This window comes from Semicossyphus pulcher, unplaced genomic scaffold (assembly GCF_022749685.1).
Source record: "Semicossyphus pulcher isolate SPU_LCO1_2020_fin unplaced genomic scaffold, fSemPul1.0.p SCAF_9, whole genome shotgun sequence".
Classification (NCBI taxonomy): domain Eukaryota; kingdom Metazoa; phylum Chordata; class Actinopteri; order Labriformes; family Labridae; genus Semicossyphus; species Semicossyphus pulcher.
Window position 1 is genome coordinate 17,884,977 of NW_027211770.1, and position 7,022 is coordinate 17,891,998.

Below are 7,022 nucleotides of genomic sequence, written 5' to 3' on the forward strand. Positions count from 1 at the left end.
GGGGTTACTTGCGGTGGTGTGGTACAGTAATAAACCGATTACTTTTCACTTTAATGTCTTTAACAATTTAGCACAGCGAGATGAGGGAGTCGAGTTTCAACGGTAGCTACGCATTCAGCTACTTTGTTAGATTATAAAACTCTGAATTGAGGACCTTTACAGCAAGAGAAACTGCTTCAGGCCAAATGTCTAAAAATGAAATGTACTTGATACATTTTTCGACATTAAAGCCTCTAATACCTCGTCCACGAATGCGTCTCTGCTTCTGAATTGATCCCAAACATAACATTTAAACAAAAGCAGCTTAAACTACAAAACTGTACCGGTTGTGACTTTTCCTAAGCGCTGATATATTTCTGCTGCTTGTCAGGTTTTTCTTTTTTTCCCCCACATAAACTGACATTTTCTCCCCTGACACCTGTAGCAGAGGGATTGCTGTATGTGACTTGCATGCTGCACCACCACATCCACCACTGAGTATTTCTCTGCCTGTTAACAAACACAACACACCACAGGCGTTCGCTGCTGCGTGGCCCCTTTGAAGAATTCCATAACCGGTAAATGGGAGCGTTATCTTAGATGCTTCTCTCGATAGCAACCGAGCTGCGAGCTGAGAGGTCTGTTGGGGAATACAGGAGTTCAGATACAGGGGTGTGATTGTGCGTGTGTTTAAGGAGCGTAAAATAAAGCTCAGGAGAAAAGCTACAGCATGATACTGTGTGTGTGTGTGTGCTGCAGATATTGATAGCTTAATGTGATATGATGTGATGTTATTTGTGGACTGGCCTTGCATGGAAACATTCCCTTGTCGGATGTTAAGTGTATGGTAATTCACCAGGAGTGCAGGTCACGAGGACCGACTCCGCGGAGCGATACTGTCATCCAGCATTTGGCTTCATAATTACAACAGTGTGTGTGTGTGTGTGTTTCTACATTCATGTGTGTTTCAGCGTGTGTCCACGCGGCTCATCTGCAGTGCTGTGTGATTAATGACTCAGGGGGTGAGTGAACATCGGCGGTCAGCCCTTTCTGGTTATTCTGAGCTGACCTAGTGCGAGCGGGCCATAGTGGACACAAAGCCTCAGGTGATCTCAAAAAAATAACCTGCGCCATTCTCTCACCTGTGCCTGAGCTTGAGCTCTGCAGGAATATGTTCTCTCGCTGAGAGCCGGGAGTGCAGTTTCTACACAAGGACACACATTCAATCACAGGGAAAGGACACCCGCTGTTTACTCGCATTCTGTCCCGCTCCATGCTGAAAATCGCTCTCTGAAAGGCCAAAATGGCTGTCTGAGAGGCCAGAGCGCAGGAATAATCAGACTTGTATAGATATATTGCTGCGCCACACATTCACGAGGCTTGATCTTTCCTATTTTGATGCTTTAAATACCCATAAACCAACAGGTACAAGCACAAAAACAAGCATGGTTAATCCCGGAGTGCATGCATACATTAGGCAGGGTTGTCTTTTTTTTTTTTTTTACCTGTGTGTCATGCTATTTCCGGAGACCCTCGCAGCATGTGTGTAGTCGCCAGGGAAACCAGCCCATAATTAGTATTTGTGTGTGTGTGCCTGTATGTGTTTTTTTAATAATCGACGGTAATGAGATGAGCGAACGAGAGAATAATCCTGGATTAACAGCTTAAAAAATGCATGTGTCGTCATAACATCATGATGGGGACTTAATCATTGAAACACACACACACACACACACAGCAACCACTGTCTGTGCATCGTATAGCTGAATGCTACAAGCTGTGTGTGCATGTGCTGTTTATCCCGTGTTGGTGTTTGTGTGCATTGTTGGCTTAATTAGAGAGTTAAGCGGGGTGCTCCTCTGAAGGGATTAAGGGGGAAATTATCAGAATCTGGAGACTTAAAGCTGAAACCAGTTAAATGGAAACAGGAGGAGGGAGATCAGGCCAGAGTTTGAGAGGCAGTTCTGCTGCTCGTGCACACATTCACTCGTTCATTCATGTTGAATTGTCCTCTTGCAGTCGTGCACAAACACTCAAATTTCAAGGTGCACTTTGAGCATCCAAAAGCCACTATTTTAACGCGGCTCATGGACACTCTGTGTTCGGAGGTTTGGAGGCCAGAAATTCCGACAAGCAGAAAGAACACAAAGCAGACCAAGGACAAAATCGACCTAACTCTGAGCTTGACTGATAGGAAGTGCATGTCACTCATCTGCATCACGTTCTTTATGCTGTGGCCGTGCATTCAAAGTGCGACTTAACGACATAATGGGAGTGATGGTTATCTGACCCGAGGGTTTTCCTGACAGCCACTGTGTGAGGAGCCATGAATCAACTGACCTTTCTCCTCTGCAGTGGAGCCATTTCCTGCGCAGGATGGATTTCTGTGGTAATGGATGCAGCGGCGGCCGACCTCGGGTAAAGCTCTGCGGCTGATGAATTGACACAAAGGGTTAACGCTCAGCTTTGTGGGGCCTGACGCGATCATTAAAAGGTGATATGGTTAGGCTGATTGGAAAATATGTTTTTCCTTCTGCTCAATATGGCGTAGGTCAGAATCTATATGATTGTTTCATATGGAATATACATGAGTAAAAGTTTCTGTGTTTCTGTAATTAACTCACAGAAGTCGTCTTCATCATTGATCGCTGTTTTCAGTCAATGAGGCTATTTTAGAGCATCCTGCTGCTGCCATTGTCTGAGGATTGAATGTGCTCATGCATCTCTGCATGCACTCGGTGTGTGCACGTCTTGTTATTGTTTTGTGTGTTTGTGCGCATAGTAATCTTTGTTTGGAACATCTGTCTCTCAGAGATAACATAACCGGGGAATTAGGCATGCTGTCTTACAACAGAGCATCACATCTCACTATTACAGCCTGCTAAATTGTACCCTATTACACCTCTATGTGTGTGTGTGTGTGTTTGTGTGTGTGTAGATGAGTGTAAGCAATGTGCTGACAGTGTCATGTCCTTGGGCGACTGTGCCAAGTTTAAGAGTATCACCGAGCCCACTTCCTCCTCTAAGCTTTAAATCCATCGTAGGAGAGAATTCACGCAGTTATTTCTGCAGAATACAAGTCCCACATAAACAAGTCTGTGCTCAGCAACAGAGCCAGGCATTCACTAAGTGAATAGAATGAAACATAAAACACAAGTAGACTTTTTTTTTATGGCATAGAAGTGCTTCTTTCTGGTTCAGGGTTATACACAGTGATATAACTCTTTGATGTAAACAGCCTGAAGCCACTTAGCTTTCCATATGTCGCACCTGCAGCCGCAGCAGAGTCTCTTGGCGCTTCAGTGGTGACAGATTAGTCTTTGAACTGAACCTTTATGGGAGTTCAAAAGCTCACAAAGTTAACAAAGTGACGCGTCAACCTGACACAGAATGCGCTATGATCAAATGAGAGGACACGTAACTATTCAGCTGATGGAAGCTATAATTTACACTCACTTCTACTCCATTCAGATCTCCTTTGAATCTTCTTCCATTTGTATCCATTGGATGTGATTCTGCTTGGTAGAATAGTAACAGTATTATTCTTGTTGTTAGTATAACTACTTTTCCAAGAGGCACAGAGATTCAGCCAAAAGATGTAAATTGGGGTGAAACAGCCCGGCTCTGTGTGCCACACTTTACTACAGCTCAAGAAAACTTTTAATGAATGTCACAGCGAGAGAAAGGGTATGGGTGGTTCTTCCTTTGTGTAATAATTCTGAAAAGCACATTGTGCTGTTAAAGCCCGCGCCGTACAACAGCACTGGAACATGTGAAAGATGTAGACTCTGAATGAGCGGTGGAAATGAGAGGACGGAGTGTAATGGCGCCTTTTCTTCCACACAGTCGGAGAACAGCCGGGGGAGTTGAACGCAGCCCCACTGACCTGGTTGTATCAAAGAGAAGGGTAGGAGGCGAGACCACAAAAAAAAAATAACAGAGAAAGAAAGGGAGAGAGCAAGAGATGGGAAGTGTCTCATTTATACAGCGTTGCAATTTAGGTCGATGGACCGCTTGAGTAGCCGTGAGGGGCTCTTTTCAGCTCGATGCAATCTATACCCACAATCTAACAATCAAATGTGGTGCCAATAGAAGTGATCCTGCCCCGGCAGTCAGCTCTCTGTGTGACTGCTGCTGCTGTATTTGACTGAGTGCCAGCTTCAGTTTTTATACCTCATTAATTCACAGGAGCGATTGAGTGAGGAAACAGCTTCTTCTCGATCATAAATCAAACCGCACTCCTGCATGTGCGCACGAATACACACAGGGGCATGGGAGCACACACACACACACACACACACACACACACACACACACACACACACACACACACACACACAACAGCAAAACATGAGCGCACCAGGGGGAGAATATCTCAGAGCTGCTGTAATGATTTAATCAGTCACTGACAGGAAGTACAGTGATATTGTGATTACTAATTTCAACATGACCCCCGTGTTTGAATAACTGAGGTAAGAAAACACGTTATACTAAAAAGCATCCCCATATTTTTGGATAAATTAGCTTTTAGAATATCACATTTTATTCGTCATGTTCTGTAAATGTTTAAGATTCTCGCCTGTGTGTGCGCCTGCTTTCATGCATTCCCCCTTCAGGCCGTGTGAATGATTTTAGTGCTCATGAAGTGGAGAGAAAATTGGGGGGGGAAACTGGAGTGGGTTGATTTTGAATCATAAAGATTATCAGTATTGGAGGACTAAGAAGTCGCAGCGCATTTTGAGTATCTCTAAATTAAACTCTGGGATAAGAGCAGAGCGGTACAGTGTGTAATTGAGTGTGTGTGTGTGTGTGTGTGTGTGTGTGTGTTGGAGAGAGGGAGAGGTAGAGATAGAGAGGTTTGATGCTGTAACAGCTGCTAATTATTGCTGCTCTATATTTCACACAGTCTGTTTGATCTCCCGTCCTGTGGAGAGAGAGAGAGATAGGGATTCTCTGTTTTGTTCAAACTCGCACACTTTTACACACAAGTACGGCCACAGACACACACACACACACACACACACACACACACACTCAAGCTCAGGGGTCAGGGGGAGGAGAAAGACGAATTGTGCTCTAATTACCGAATCTCTGCAGGGGTTGACTTATATTTCTAGCCAACACCTCAGGACAGGGAGTGCGCGTTTTGTGCCTTGTTTTTTGGGTCTGTATTCGTGTCGCCCCCGTGCTGCAGCCCCCTCCTGTGTGCTGGGCTGTGATCACTGATATCACGGAGGGCAAATCAATCCAATCTCTCAAAGCACTCTGGGTAGTCCAAGTCCATAGACCATCTGGATACCGCTCTGTTCTCTTCCGTGCTCTGCTCCCCGAGTGCCGGCCGCTGCAGTGATCGACTGTTTGGCAAGCTCCTTTAATACAGTCACTGTTCACCAATCACATGGCACGGATGCATAGCAACAGTTACTAACCACCGTAACCTTTGGGAAGACATACAGTCATCTACATTTCATTAATGATTCAAAAAGATATTTTGTTTTAGCATAAATGCCTGATATTAAAGCACATGTTGCATTTCAACACTGCCTGCTGTTGACTCAGACTAAGTGGATATCTTGTCTGGCTGTTGGCTTCAGGCTTCCCCAGCACAGAGAAGCAAAGATCAAACTGGACGTTAAATTGAAATGTGCTTTTTTAGGGCAAAAATATTTTCTGTCTGGCAGTAAAAAGGAATGCTTTAACAGCAAACCGTTAAAATAAAATGTATTATAGTGCGTTTCAAAGGGCAGCATCTAACTGACACAGTATTGCTACACTTAGATGCATTAAAAGCCGACGTGACCTTTTCTTCTGACCCTCTTAGAAACAGTTGATTGGTACCTTTGCAAGGGGATATTCAACAGAAGATGAATCTAAGAGCTTGAGATTATTTTCAGTGTAGGAAATACAACTTCTAAACAAAATGATGCTCCTCTAACATCTAAAATGTGTTTATATGGGGCGCTGGTTGGCTCAGTTTGTAGAGCGGGCGGCGCATGTATGAAGGCTACAGTCCTCGACGCACCGATCGCAGGCTCGACTCTCGGTCTGCCGATCATTTGGTGCATGTCATCCCTTACTCTCTACTCCCCACATTTCCTGTCTCTCTTCAGCTGTCCTATAAATAAAGGTAAAAGCCAAAAAGTAGTCTTACATTTTTTTTGTTTATTATTACATAAGACAGCCTTACTGGGGCGCTGAGTCGGAGGCGGCACAGCCCCCAATGCAGCAGCCCTGGCTTCAACTCCAACCACCGGCCCTTCTCTGCATATCACCCCCACTCTCTCTTTCCACATTTCTGACTCTAAAATAAAGGCAAAAAATAATCCTCTTTAAAACAAAAGAAGAAATAAAATAGCCTTACCAAAATGTCTTTGCAAGCCCTCTGCATCATTTGATAATATGTCACAAGTAGACATTTTGTTCTTGTACTTGTGACCATGAAATGTTTGTAGCCACTACTGTAAGATCCTTTAAAAGACTTTGAGTGGCAAACTTGTAAACCACACAGCGTAAATTCTTTATGGGGAGCATGTTGCAACATGTTGCGCGATCAACACGAATCAGACAGAATAAGAAAAAGCATTAAAGCCCTTTTTATTTTCACCCAAGTTTTAATGTGACAGATTTCATTCATCCATTGCTGCCTCGCCACTGATTTGTTAAATACTGCGCGGGTAAAAAGATCCCATGATGTCACATGTAAGTATGAATAATTTTGAAGTGTTTGTACAGCTGAAGTGTGGAATAAACATCATACTGCAGTTTGAGTTTAGATTCACCTTTTATTTTATTGTTTCCCATGATTCTAATATAATCAGCCACGGTCAGAATATTTACACTATAGAGACAAAACAGGTCTTTACATCTGTCAGATATGGAAAGTAGTTGTTGTCCTCCCTTCTGTGAGTGTATGTGCGTGTCAGTCCAGAATTACCTCTATATTACACATGAATACAGTATACAGGAAGGTTAAAATGACTGTGCTATGCCCTCGGTCCCTGGAAGATCACGTTGAAAGTCACAGTTATCTCTGAGTCTTACTC